The sequence below is a fragment of the Canis lupus genome, chromosome 10, assembly GCF_048164855.1.
Source record: "Canis lupus baileyi chromosome 10, mCanLup2.hap1, whole genome shotgun sequence".
NCBI classification, from domain to species: Eukaryota; Metazoa; Chordata; class Mammalia; order Carnivora; family Canidae; genus Canis; species Canis lupus.
In genome coordinates, this window is record NC_132847.1 from 52,905,622 (window position 1) to 52,920,385 (window position 14,764).

General features: G+C 54.7%; 1 protein-coding gene across 6 annotated transcripts in view; it reads right to left on the reverse strand.

The window, feature by feature from the left end:
* The window catches only part of CNTFR (ciliary neurotrophic factor receptor), a 38,583-nt gene extending 24,186 nt beyond the window's left edge, over positions 1–14,397 (reverse strand). For 2 of the 6 annotated variants that reach the window (XM_072841728.1, XM_072841732.1), the window contains exons 1-2: positions 13,850–13,992; positions 5,544–5,653 (exon numbers count right to left, since the gene is read on the reverse strand). The gene's annotated coding sequence lies outside the window, so the exon portion shown is untranslated. Of the gene's footprint in view, positions 1–5,543; positions 5,654–6,191; positions 6,320–13,849; positions 13,993–14,276 lie in introns of those variants that run through there. The other 4 variants (XM_072841733.1, XM_072841730.1, XM_072841731.1 and 1 more) reach the window with 4 other exon arrangements.
* Between the last annotated feature and the right edge of the window lie 367 nt (positions 14,398–14,764).

Sequence of the window (14,764 nt, forward strand, 5' to 3'; positions counted from 1 at the left end):
TGCAGGGGGGCAGTGGCTCTCCCAGCTGATAAGGCAGGGCAGGAAGGAGGCTGCAGGCTCTCCATGAAGAGAGAAGAGTGGACAAAATAGCTTTCCAGACTTGGGGGCTGGGACAAAGACCTACTTGCCTCAGCATCTCTCACTACACCCTACCCCTGGCCCCCTCACTGTTATGGTGCAGACACACCCTCAAAGGCCTATGCTTGCAAGCTTGTTGTACAGGCGCGCGCGCGCGCACACACACACACATGGAGGAGAGCAGCACTGCATATGAAGCATTAGCTTCTAACAAAAGGAACTGAAGATGATCTTTCTGACAGAGCTAGGGCTGATTGGGAGGAACAGAAACTTCCCGTCTTCATGTAATAGTGTCCTGTTCTCCCTGCCCCCCCTAACATGCATGCACACTACACACACTACTTCTGAGGAAGCTTCTGGTCGGCTGGGCAAAAGCAAGCCATCCTTCCTCCCCCTTACTCCCTCCTCACAGTGGGGAAGCCAGAGCAATCTGTTCCTGATGGGTAAACACAGGCATGAGTACGTGCGCACACATGCTCACACACACAACAGCAATTCAGGGTCACACAGCACCCAGAGCTCACTTCTCCCTGAGATGCAGCACATACTTGGACTCTCACTACCAGCTTGCGGAGCTCCCCAAAGCCCTCCCTTACCTCTGCATACACAGGGCCTGAGCTTCAGAGAGCTTCACAGACACACCCCGGCGGCCTCTCATGGGCACTGGCACTCAGAGTTTCCCATTGTGACCACACACCTCGGCCTCCCACATGGACACCCACTGCCACAGCTTCACACACGCTGTGCATGCACACACGTATTATAGTCACACACGCAGACTCTCACGCGCGCTCACTCAAAACAGTCACAGTCTCACATATGGATGCCATCACATGTTCAGAACAGTCTATCTTCTACATAGATACCAGTGCACCTTCAGAAACTCAGTCCCCTAGTCGCCCTCAGCCTCTCATGCTCTCACATCCAGCAGTGGGAAATACAAAGATACACACTCCCGACAGTCATTCCATGCTAGGACCTCAGATTGCCCAGGCTGTACTTGGAGGGTGGGGGCTAAAGCTCAGGGTGGCCTAAGGAAGGAAAGAAAGAGGAAGTTTCTTGGTCCCAAAACTGCAAGTAAATATAATTTTCTAGGTGGCTCCTTCTTCCCTTGACCCTGCTTTCCCAGCATTTGGGAATAAGCAGATATCCAGGCCAGACAGTACGGGGTGAGGAAGCCCCTGGGTGAAGAGATGGTGGCACTGGGAGTAGCAGGAACCAGAAAACCTAAGAAATCAGCCCACTCCCCAGTCCCCTCCTGCCTTCCCAGAGCAACTCCTCTTGTCCAGGATGAGGATCAGCAACAGCTCTCAGCCTAGCCACCTGCTGTGTGATCCCAGGCCTCTTCAAAACCTCTCTGTGCCCACAACTATCTGTAGTGCACCTGTCAGGCCTGACTGCAAGAGGCAAGGTAAGGAGAAGGAGATGTGGCCCAGACCTTAACCCCCAGCCCCTGCCAAGGCCCTGTCATCACTGTCAGGCCCAAAGAGAGATGGGGACAGCATTGGCCAAGCCAGTGCTCCTCTAACCGCTGAGGACAAGAATTCTAAAGCGTCCTCGGACCCTGTAGCCCTGCCCCCCATCACAAGAGAAGATGCTGTGTCGCTGTCCAGGCAGAATGGAATCCAAGCTGTGCTGGCCAGGCCCCAACCCAGGAATAAATGGCAATGCTGTTGACATCCTTACCACTTGCCACTCCAGGTGTAGTTTGGGCCCTGATGCCCTATCCTAAAGGGAGCATGATAGGCTCCAAGGAAGCTAATCAGGGCAGCAAACACCAGACAGCAGGGGAGGACAGAAGGAAGGAACCCGGGTAGGGCAATCCCATAAAGCCAGGTGATAGGGACTTAAGCAAACAGTGCCAACAGAAGAAATCAGGAGGGAGTGTCTAGGGAAATCAGGTGACACGGCCCAAAAGAACACGGGGACCAAATGAAAGTAGGCAGTGGGGACTAAAGTTTGCTAGGAGGTGGGGACAAATGAAGCCAGGCAAGAGGCCCACAGGATGTGAGAAAAGAAAGATTATCAAGAGCTCATCCCCCTCTGTGTAGATGTCACCCCCATACCCTGGGCCTCATTCTCAGTAGCCCCCTTCCCACCCAGGTGGTGGTCCCCTCCCCCAGGCCAATGGACACAGCCAGAGCCCCCTCCTCTCTCAGAGGCCTGGGCCGTTTGCAGCCAATGGGCCCCGGCCCCATCCCTGGGACCTCAGGAAGTCCCAGTCCCTCCCACCGGCTGCAGAGGCAGGGGGTTGGGGGGGGAGAAAGAGAAGAGAGACAGCTTGGCAGGGGGAGCGCGCCGAGCAGCCGCGGGGGGCGGGGGCCGAGAAAGGAGCGGGAAGCTCCGAGGCGGGCTGGCGGGCTGGTGCGGGCGGGGGCGTCTCAGCGGCGGCAGTGGGGGTGACAAGTTCTCTGGCCCCGTGGCCCCGCGCCCACTGACCTGGGTCCCCGCGCAGGCGCCGGGTCGGTGCCTCCGGCGCTCCGTGGGTCCGCCCGGCAGCCCGTGGGCATCGGGCCCCCGGGGCTCGGGGCTGGGGTCCAGGAGGCCCGGGGCCGGGGGGGTGGGGGCAGGAGCCCCCCGCAACAACACCCAGAGTCCGGGCGGGCGGGCGGGCCAGGGGCCGAGCTGAGCTGTGAGCAAGCGAGCGAGGCGCGAGCGGGCCGGGAGGAGGGGAGGAAGGAGCGCGCCGCGAGCAAGCGAGGCGAGCTAGCAGAGGGAGCGAGTGAGGGACGGCAGGCAGTGAGGTCATCCTTTGAATCTAATTGTCTGAGTCAGGAGGAGATGTGGCACTTGATGCTGGGGGAGGAGAGGGGGAAGGGACCCTCGGCTGGGAGCCGCGGCCCCTCCTCACACCCAGGGCGGCCGGGGCCTCCCTTCCCCCGCCCAGGGTGAAGTTGCCTCAGGCCAACTACAAGGGACCCCTGCACGTCTCAGGGTTGACTGACCTCTACAGACAGGGGGGGGGGGGGTCAATAAGTCATGAGATGTGGGACCCAGTCCTACATCACCCCTGGAGAGTGACCATCTTCCTACTCTCTGGAGGTGATGGCCACCTCCACCCAGGCCCAGGTGATGTTCAGAAATTTCGGAGGTCACTGGGAGCCCCCAAACCTATCCCTAAATCTTATTCCTATCCTTTGAGGATAAAGGGAGAACTTCAGCCAGCCTTCCAAGTTGCCTTTGCACACTTTAGGAGCATGGAGCCCCCAATTCTATTCCCCAAGTTACTTCTTTATCTGGGAATTTGGGGGAATCTGGACATTGAACCCTAGCTCATCCTCCTGCCCTCTGAGAAACACTGCACTTTGGGAGGCCTGACAACCCCCAACTGACCCCAAAGTTCTCCCTATTCAGCATGCCCTACTCTTCAGAAAGGGCAAGAACCGTGTCAGATTCCAGGGCTACTCTACAGTGGGGGTGAACAGAGACAAGATGGGCCCTGGGCCTGGTAGCTATGCAGACCCATGCATGCACATATAAGCACATGTGCACATGTGTAAACACACAGGGGGGAGCGCCAAGCAGCTGGGGATGCTCATACCAAGGGCCACACACTCCTCCCCTCACCCCATGGGGGAGGGGTGATAAATATTTAAGGGGCTTTTAGCTCAGAAGGGGCTGAAGCTGGAGGAGGGAGGGGGATCCACGATGCCTGATTAATGGGGTTACAGGCTTGGATCAATCCATCTGCCCGCTGCTCCCTGCTCCCTCCTCCCCCCTCCTCCCTCTCCCTCCCTCCCTCGGCCTAATGCGCTTTATCAGGAGACGCTTTTCTGACTTGGCAGCGTCGGGTGTTTTAAATAGACCCATTTAGAGCAGGAGTTGGGGAAGAAAGGGGGGGGGGGAGGGAGACAGAGATTGAGACAGGCTGGGAGACAGAGATGATTCAGGAAGAGAGACAAGCCCGGGAAGAGAGACTGGGAGAGGAGAGACAAAAGGAGATGCAGAGACATGGAGATAAGAGACTGAGGAGACTTCCAGGGACACTGATATGGGAGGTGGGTAATAGGAAGCCAAGGGGAAGCTATGGGGCCAAGGAGCAGAAACTAAAAAGAGAGGAGGGGGTGAGGGAGGGGGAGGGAGAGAGGGAGGAGGGAGGGGGAAGGAGAGAGGAGCCACCAGCAGGGGGGGGTGGGGGGGCGGGGACGACCGGGAGAGAGGCTCTCTGCAAGGGCTGAGGGCTAGCCTGGGAGACAGCAGATATCTTTTATTTCCAAAAACAGTTTTTCATCCACTTTGTTAAATTAAAAAGCTGTTTTTAAAGTGGTGCTGGAGGTGCTGCAAAGGGAGGGTAGACAGAACTGCCAAGTCTTCCCTCCTAGCCTCCTCTTGGGGAGGGGCACAGAAGCTGCCTAACCCTTAACCCCCCAGGGGTGTTCTCTACCTCCCCTGCTCTCTGGTATCCTCTGGGATCCAAAGAGATACAGTCAGGGCATCACAGCTACCGTTCCTTGGCAGAAAGACCGTCTGGCCACAGTCCCTCCTGCTGCAAGGAGCCCAGTCTTGCCTGACCACTACTAGCCTTCTCTTCTCCAGTCCCAATTCCAAATAGATAAGGTGTTCCCAATTGTAGGGGAGGATTTTGTGCCCTCACAGCAGTAGCTCACTTTACCAACAAGCCATGAGACTCCTCCCAGGTGTGCCCCCTATAAATATTTATTATCTATTGTTGTGTTAATCTAAACTTCTATCAGATACTCTACCCTAGTCCTTGGGTCTTCTGGGAACAGAGAGATGGGAAGCTTAACTCTCTACAGCCCCCTGAAGCCTCCCTTCCTCCTCTTCAGAACCCCAACTCCATTTTAAGTCTCCTTTATGGCCACATGTTGGCCTGGGATACCCCACCCCACCCTCAACAACACCCCAGACCTAGTTCTGAAGGGTCAGTCAGTCGGCCCAGGAGTGGGGCCGGGAAAATGGCCAGTCTGTTTGGGAGCTGAGATGAAAAGCCGACTGGCCTTTGTGGGCCTCTGGCGGGTTTTGGACAATAGGCCCTTCCGTTCCGCTCCAGCGCCTCAATTCCTTGGACGCCCCCACCCGGGGCTGCCAATCGGGGGCCTTGGCTGGCCTTAATGAAAGGCAGGGCAGGGTGAGTCAAGCCCAGCCCCATGGCTGGCCCCAGAAGATTTTGGAATTTCCGACCCCCATCCCATCTACTCCAAGCCCAGCTGCTCCCCCAGTCAAGCCAGAGAGATGCTTTAGGGGCAGAAAGGGAGCCAGACAATGAGACAGAGCATACTCTCACGTCCAGGATTCAGCCCTCTCCATGCAGACCTGGCTTTGCCCTTCCTCTTTATGGACGTGTCATAGGGGATGAAAAGCCTCAGGAGGAAGAACAGAGGGAGAAAAGGAAGGGACTTCAGGCCCTCCTTCACTCACATTCCCAAACCTATAGCCCCACCACACCAGCCTAATGCCTGATTCCCTGGAGACTGACCTGCCTCGTTTGGGTCCCCAGCACATACCTCTTCACCACCGGCCGTACACGGAACACATCAATGTCCTCCTTCTCCAGACCAACTCTTTTCAAGACTTCCAAAACCAAGGGGACAGGATGATGTGACAAGGCTGGATTCTAGGAGGGCAAAGGGCACAAATCAGAGGTCACAGAGAAGCCACGGGCCTAAGTCCTACTAAGAACTCATTCCATACAACCTCAGTGAGAGAAAGGGAGACTGAGGCAAGTAGCAGATACCTGTCTACAAGAGAGAAAGTTGGGAATAGTCCAGATTCCCTCCAGCACCCCTTGATGACTTCAGGTTCTAAACCACAGGGACAAAGGGAGGCCAGAAGTGGCCTAACACCACACATGCATACATACCCACAGACAATCCAAAGTCCCCACACAACCAATTCACAGGCACAAGTACCTCCAATCACACACTTTCACATGTGGCCACTGGCAGGGCAAAAACTCCCACCATCATACTATCCTCTTCTTTTGCCTCATCACCATGATTTATTGAGCATCTGTTATGTGCCAGGAACTGTGTCAAACACTTTATATGCATTATCTCATTTAATCTTCATGACTTCTCCATGAGGTAGGTTCTATTATTATTCCCATCTGACAGTTGAAAAAACTTGAGATTCAGGGAGGTTAAATAACTTGCCTAAGACCATACAGCTGATCAGTTCCAGAGCATAGATTTGAGTCCAAGTCTAGTTGCAATGCCTTTATGCTCTACCAGTTTACCTCTGCAGTTCTCTCTCTTGCCTGCGCAGTGCCTTTTCCAGTAATAATAGTAACAGCTAAAAAAAAAGAAAATAGTAACAGCTAATGTTTGTTCAGTGTTCTTAATGAGTCAGATGTAATAAGCACCTAACATACACTTTGTACCGAATCAGCAAAATGACTTTGCAGGTAATCCTGCTTCCATTTTACAGATGAGGAAACTGAGGCTCAGAGATCAAAAGCACCTTGTCCAAAGTCACACAACTGGTAGTTGATACCTAGAAACTAGTTGATATAGGAGCTATTATACTCAGGGCTGTCTTAAAAGCCATTATTGCTTCTATGGGCTCCAGTCACTTAACAGAGCCCTCGCCTTCTACAAGACCCCAGGAGATCCTCAGGGTCCAATTTCCTCTCTCTCCCCCAAAAAACAGGTCCCAGATGTGTCTGACAAAGGCATGATTGGTCTAAACACATACCCATGAGAAAGGGACTCCATATCCCATCCAACTCTGCCCAAAGATGCAACCAGGAAGAGATGGCCACAAACTAAGGTATTAGAGACAGGCTGGCTGGTGGTAATAGATAGACACACCAAGAAATAGGCCCCAAGAGAGGCAGACAGAGAGGAGGTGAGAGACAGAGAGACACACATCAAGCCAAAGAATAGTCAGGAAAGGAGACCATAGAGGGAGAGGAGGGTGCAGGTTGACATGAAAAAGCACAGACAGATACACACTAAGACAAACAGACACAGACATACATAAAGAGCCCTCCAGGGGCACCTGGCTGTCTCAGTCAGTAAAGCATGTGTCTCTTGATCTTGGGGTCGTGAGTTCAAGCCCTGTGTTGGGTATAGAAATTATTTAAAAAAAAAAGAGAGAGCCCTCCAACCTTCATTAGAAAAAAATTGTGTAAGCAAACAAGGCTCAGGCTGTGTGTGGCTTGTGTGTATGTGTGTGTGCACACGTGTTGGGGTGGGGGTATGCATGGTCTGTATCGCTACGCACATTACACCAGCTGCTTCCAGCAATTTCATCTGATTAATAATAAATGCCCCATAATTACAGCTGCTCCCCCAGCCCTTCTTCCTGTTTTTTTGTCAGCTGCCACCAGGCCAGCCCCCTACAGACCCCCATGGCCCTCTCCATCCTCACCTGCTGCCTTCTAGGAGGCTGAGGGGACATAGGCTGATGGAAGAGGCCAGACTCCCAATGTGAGAGGGAATACCCATCTCCCTATTTTGGATCAATGCCCTCTGCCTCTAAGCAAAAGATCATCTCCCTTAGGTCTCACTCAATGCTCTCCCCTACCCTGGGTATAACATACTGTGCCCCCTAACATGGCCTAGGGGCCCAAGTCTGGGAAGCAGAGAAATGAACTTTAAACTCCCCTTGCCTACTCTTTCTCACTTACTGGCTGAAAGAAGTCTTCATTCCCAAACTTCCCCTATCCTTGGAACCCCATAGGCCCAAAAAAGGAAAGGACTAGTTTGGAGGCCCCCACCCCATCATTCCAACCCCAGCAGCCCCAGAATTTCTGCCTACTTGTGTACCCTATGTTTTGGACACTCAGTGGCTCCACCTCCATTCCTGAGCCCCCCACCAGGTCCACCTCCTTCTAGGCCTCCCACCCTAGCTCTCCAAGGCAGCTCTATCAGAATCAGCTGCGGGTTTGTGCTGATCTGTTTCTAATCGCTGGGGCCTGGTTCACGCTTGCCCCCCCCCCCCCCCAATATTGATTCCATTATTTGGAGAGTCATTGACGTCAGGGACCTGGATGAGTGCCAAAACCGCCTTCTCTCCGAGCCTGGGCCAGGGCCCAGCCCCCCCAATCCTACAATTTCACAGAGGGGCCCAGAAAGGTCAGTTTACAAGCCAAGGTCACACGGCATCTGCCCTCAGAGGCTGGGCTCTTCTTACCTTTTTGGGACCACTGTGCAGCATCCATCTCCTGGAAAAAGGGGATACACAGAGGCCTGAGGGTCAGAAGTGAGGTGGGAGCCTATACAAGGGGGTGTGTAAGAACCTCACTGGGGCTCAGGCTTCAGGGAACGGCTCCAGGAGGTAGGGATGTGGACAGTAGCTCAGAAAAGGCTACTTAGAGATTTTTTTCTTTCCCATAGACTTATTTTTTTTAAAGATTTTATTTATTCATGATAGACACAGAGAGAGAGACAGACACAGGCAGAGGGAGAAGCAGGCTCCATGCAGGGAGGCAGATGTGGGACTCGATCCCGGGTCTCCAGGATCACGCCCTAGGCCGAAGACAGGCGCTTAAACCGCTGAGCCACCCAGGCTGCCCCATGGACTTATTTTGGACATCCTGAGGCTGGACTTGAAATGGTTACTACTGACTACTTAATTTTTATGTCTGATATCAGATGTATCTTCAAACTCTCCAAGAAGGAAATTCTTTGCAGTGTAAGATAACAGATTACCCCAAATGTTGCCGTAATTTGGAGAACTGGCACCACTCATTTTATAAATCTTTGTTCCATATATAAAACAGAGGCTCTGTCTCCTATGTATCTCCTGCCCATGCTGCCTCAGTTTCTCCATACTCTCCAGTGTCTCCCAGCTCTGTGTCTATCTTATCAAGATGCAGCTACTGCTACACCAGCCCACATCAGCAACTCCTAAGCTCTGACTAGATAGGGTATTTTTAGGCTCTGAACCCCGTGTTCTCAGACAGACATTAATAACCAATATGATTTGTGGCTCCCACAGTAGCTAGACAACCTCAGAGCCTAGGCTCAGAGGTGGGGGTCCACTGCCTTGGCTAGAGTCCAAGAAATCCTGACCTAGAGAGACCAAGGGCCACATTCACAGTTGCATGAAGCAAAAGGACCTTCCCACCTTCTGGAAAACCCTGAAGCTGAGGAGAGGACAGAAGTGACCTCCCACCTCTGCCCCAGTCTCCCTTAGTCCTGACCTTTTCAAGGAAGAAGCTGCCTATTTTCTGCACTCCTTTGCTGACTACAGCCAAGGCCTTCCTTTATTCTAGACTACAAATCATTCAGGGGTCCTTTGAGCCAAGTAGGGGTAATGCAACAGAGGGTTTTGGGTCTCTAGCCACAAACCCCAGAGAGGTCCCCCTCCTTGTCGTCTGTCCCGTTCAAGGATTCAATCCTCAACATTTACTGAACACCTAATCCCTGTCAGGTACTGTGCTGGGAGTTGAGAATATGGACCTGCCCACATGGAACACTCAGTCAGATGTGATAAAAAAGATGCATTGTCTACTCAACATGGCCCTCCTACCGTGTCCCGGGTCTGTGCCAATTGCAGAGTACAGTAATGAGCAAAGCAGACAAGAGCCCAGGTCCCACAGAACTCACAGGCAATTACTGTGTGACCTCGCTGAGTTTCGTGAGGGGAAAGTATGGGTAGTGTAAGGTGGGGTACTATCCTAGGTATGGGGAAATTCCTCCAGGACTGAGGACTCTTCAGTCCCTTCCTAAACTAAGTGTAAGGTGGGGTACTATCCTAGGTATGGGGAAATTCCTCCAGGACTGAGGACTCTTCAGTCCCTTCCTAAACTCCAGGAGCCCGCGCCCTGGTGGAAGTCACCAGATAGTCTAGCTTGCAGTTCCTTCCACTGTAGGTGTAGCCCCACCTTCCAGGAGGTGGTTCTGCAAGCAGCAGGGTCTAACTCTTCCCCATATCTGCCCCAGCTCCCCACTTCCACCCCTTGGTCCCTGGAGCTCCAGGCTCTGGTGACTCCCAGCCCAGCATGGTTCTGTGCTTTGGGGATTCTCTTTGCCCTCTATAGACAGAGGTAAAGGGAGGTGATGACCTCAGCACTCTCAACCCACAGGGACCACTTACTTCCCTGGCCCCTCCCCACAGGAAGCTGGTGCCCAGGGGTGTATGTGGTCACCCAGGGCCACAGTTTACACAGTTGAGGTCTCCCCAACTCCCTTCACCCCATGGTGTGTCTGGAGGAGGGGTCAGCTCTCAGCCTCCTTGCTCTCTGGGAGCCCCCCCACCAAACCAGGCACACATGGTCCTCCCCCCCCCCCCAAACCCATCTGCATTTCAAAGAAAATCTGCTCCATATGTTTTGATTCATTTACACTTCAACTCACCATGGTGGGGCAGAGAGCAGGCTGCCCTGCTTCAAGCCCCCCACCCCCCATAAGGGGGTGGGGAGCATGTGTCCCCTTCTGGGACAGGGAGCTGATATAGGACCCTTTGCTTCAAGCTTCCCACCCCATATGGGGGCTGGGGAGCACATGTCCCCTTCAGGGACAGGAAGCCTGAGGACCAGATCCCTACTGCCCTCAGGGTGCCCATGGGGTGACTGTGCACCTCAGGGAGCCCCAACTCACTGGCCTCCATAGTGGGAGGGCATGTAAACCCAGCAGCATTTGTAAAGGCAGGTGAAGTCCCAGGATAGGTTACATCCCAGCCCAGCCCTCCCCTACAGGGCTACTGCTCCTTTAGGAAGTAGAGAATGCTGGTCATACCACAGAGACAGCAAAAGGGCTCAAGAGACATTCCAGGAGACATTGCGAGATATAACTTGGTCCCTACCCTTCCTCTCCCGCAAAGGCAGAGAAGAGGCGGCTTGGTTTCAGTTGAATCTCCTCCTTTAGCTACCTTTTCACCACAGATCTGGGCTACCATCTACCTTTTTTTTTTTTTTTCAAAATATTTTATTTATTCATGAGAGACACAGAGAGAGAGAGGCAGAGACACAGGCAGAGGGAGAAGCAGGCTCCATGCAGGGAGCCCGATGTGGGACTCGATCCTGGGTCTCCAGGATCACACCCGGGGCCGAAGGCAGGCTAAACCTCTGAGCCACCCAGGCTGCCCCCTACCATCTACCTTAGAATCAGAGATCCAACACTCTGGAATGTTCAAAGGAACCAGAGGTCTATGCTTTTACCAAGTCAACCTTTATACTCCTCTCATACTAAAGATGACTCGAATGGAAGAAATGTCTTGGGAGGACATAAGTCTTTCCCCTTCATACACACACCTGATTGTCTTACCACAGAAGGGGTACCCAAAACTATTTAAGGGGTATGTGCATGAACATGGCACATGGGAGACCCTACGGGTACATATCACTCTTGTGCCAAAAGCCACTCAGACCTTTCTGCCAATAGCCTAGTTTCCTTGTGGAAAGAAAGGCGGAAAGGTTTAACCCTAACTGGGTCCGGGTTTCCCACCACTGTCTCCATCAACCCACAGCCCAAGTTAGTGACATGCCCAAAGTCGTATCCCTTCTCCTCCCCACCTCTGGAGGGGACAGGTCTTGTAGCAGTCTCTGTTCCTTACCCAAATGCCTTGATATACACCATAAATCAAAGAAAACAGGGTGTATTTGAGTTTTAAGTTTCACTGGGAGTGTAAACACCCAATCCTAGTTTGGGTTTGAATGTGAGCCCCAGGATAGAATAATAACTGGGTGTGATTCCAAGTGTGACCCCCAGGGCCTCCATGGGACTATAAAAGTCTGAACATGGAAGCATAAGTCTGAATGTGAGCACTAGATAGAGCCTTAATTAGAGTCTAAGCCCCAGGATGGAAGTGAGTTTAATGTAATCACTAGGGATACCAGTCTGGGTCCCTAAGTGATGCCAGGATGGAAGTGAGAATCTTGCTAGTGTGAATCTGAGTGTGAGTTCCAAGATGGAGGCATGAGTCCATGAACTCCAGTGTCCTATGTTGTTAGTCCTTGAGTTCAAATGTGAGCCCCAGGTTCCCCATGGGAGTCTGAGTGTGAGCCCTTAGTCTTACTGTAACTCTGAGTATAAGCCCCAGAATGTAAGTATGAATTTGAAATGAGGACCAAGTGTGAACTCTAGGACCCCAGTGAGATTCTGAGCATGAGCTCTAGGTCTCAATGTAGGTCTGTGAGCCTCAGGACAGAAATGTGAATCAAAGTGTGAGCCTGGAGTCCCAATGTGAGTCTGAGTGTAAACCCCAGGACTGAAGTGTACAGCTGAATATGAGCCCCAGAATTTAAGTGTGAATCTGAGTGTGAGTCCCAATGTTCTGGTAATTCTGAGTGTGAGTCCATATGCCTTTAAGTGTCCCAGTATGGGTTCTGGGTATGAATTCTGAAGCCCCAAGAAGTCTTGAATGTGAACTTTAAACTTAGTCTTTGTATGAGGTGAGGATCTGTTGGAATATTAGCCCTGATGGAGTGTGAACGTCAGCTCCATTGTCACCAATCCTGACCAGAAACCCCAAGAACCAGTTCAGAGATTTGTGTGGGTTTTGACAGTGGACACAGGCATAGTTTGAGACACATAGGCCCCTCCATCCCCCAAGTCCTGGCTAGCCCTGTAGCCATAGGAATATTCAACTGTTCAAGTCCCATCCCCACACATGCAGCGGTACACCATCACACCCAGAGTTAGACACACACAAATACAGTTTCAGACACCCTGGACATACAGCAATTGTAAATGCACAAACACACCCAGCATTTCAAATTCCCACCTCAGTGATTACAGCCACATGAACACCCCCAGTGACACAGACACAAATACACCAAGTGTTACAAGCAAAACTAGTCCTACAGACACACTCCCACAGTGGCATGCAGACACACACCTAGTTTTGCAGACAAGCTGCCAGCCACACACACACACACACACACACACACACACACACACACAGACGCTTCTCAAAGAAAGAGACTAGACGGAATGGGAAAGAAAATCCTGAATTTTCAACAAGGCGTGAAATAGTCCTGCCCGCCTGAAGCTACTGAAGGGGGGAGGGGGCCAAGGGAGCGAGCGAGTGTGAGAGCTAGACGCAGGAGAGGCTCGGGAGAGGAGAGGAACCGAGGAGGAGAGCTGTCCGTCTGGTGACCTCCCGGCGGCCCAGCCCCCACGCACGGGGAGATACACTACTCGGAGCAACACAGGGACACCCAAGCCGGCTCGCACAGACCGCACTGGGGGAGACACACACAGGCAGACTCACAAAGAGGCGGGGATACACCACAAGCGGACTCACACAAACACACAACACTGGAGGTCTTACAAAGAGACACTGGAGGAGACCCACTACATGGAGATACACACAGGCGGACTCATGAGGACACCACAGGCGGGATCACACCGACACACACACATACACGCGCGCGCGCGGATTCACACGGACACACACAACACTGGCAAACGCGCAACCGTCCGTTCACACCCCTGGGCGCTTTGAAGTCTAGATTTCTAAGGGAGAAGGAAGCCCCCTCCGGGCGCGCGGGGGTCATCACGACCCCCCAGTTCCGGAAATTTCCCAGCCCCGGGGCGCGCTGCTGAGGGGTGAGAGAGAATAGGGACGCTAGGACATCCGCCCCGGCCACCTCCCCCCAGCCGATTGTCCGCCCCCACCATCACCACGCCCAACCCCCGACGCGCCCGGACGCGGGGGGCGGCTGCTCACGCGCCCCCGCCCCCGAGTTTGCGGGCAAAGTTTCCCTTGAACTTTCCCGTTTCCCTCTCCCCCCGGGTCGCGGGCCCACGCGTGTCCTCCCCGTCTTCCCGCGCGCACGAGGGCCGCGGGTCTGTCGGTCAGCGGGAGGGTCTGAGCGTCCGGGTCCGGCCGCGCGCGAGGTCCGCCGCGGGGTACTCACCGCGCCCTCGGGCCACCGGGGCTCCGCGCCTCGCCCTTCGACCACCGCGGGCAGCGAGCGAGGCACGGAGCGCGGAGCTAGCGCCGCTGCCGGATCCCGCTGCCGAGCCCCGCGCCGCGCCGGCTGGAGCCGCCGCCTCCGCTGCCGCCGCCGCCGCCGCCGCCGCCGCCCGCTCTGCACCGGCTCCTCGGCGCTCGGCAGCTTTAACCCCCCCATCCTCCTCCCTCCCTCGCGCGCTCCCTCCCTCCTTCCCTCGCCCATGTGACCGCGGGCGCCCGCTCGGCCGCGCGCGCCCTCGCTCCCCTCCCCCTCCCGCCTTGTCTCCCCGCGCCTCCGCGGCCGCGCGCCACGACCCCCTCCCGGCCACTGCCCCCGCGCGCCCCCGCCTTGGCACGCTCCCGCGCCTGGCACGCGCGGACACACTCACTCTGCTCAGGCCTGTGAGCCCCCACTCCCACTCGACTCGTGCTCGCACGCACCCTTCCCCCGCTGGCACACTCGCCCGCACTGGCACGCGTGGCCCGCTCACATTCGCCCTTTCCCGGGAACGCCCTCCAGACGGCTGTGGCCCCTGTGCTTGACGCGCAGGCCCGACCGCGGGTCTCAAAAACGCGTGTGCACACGTACCCGCACCCACTCTGCCGGATCCCTAGGGACGCTGGGCGGCCCCCCCCTTCTCCCCTCCCAGGTCGCCCATTCACACTCGCTCTCTCACTCAGCCTTGGCCAGGTCTCTGCTGCTGAACGCTCCCTCTTGTTCAGGCCCCGATGCCTCGTACCGACACCCTGGCACACCCCGGGCCAATTCTCTGGGTCCTCCCACCGGCATCTCTGGGAGAGGAGCGCGAGCCAGAGCCCCCAGGCCCCATTTTGGGTACAGGAGGCCAGGCGTCTCCGCCCCTCTCCTATTCCTGCT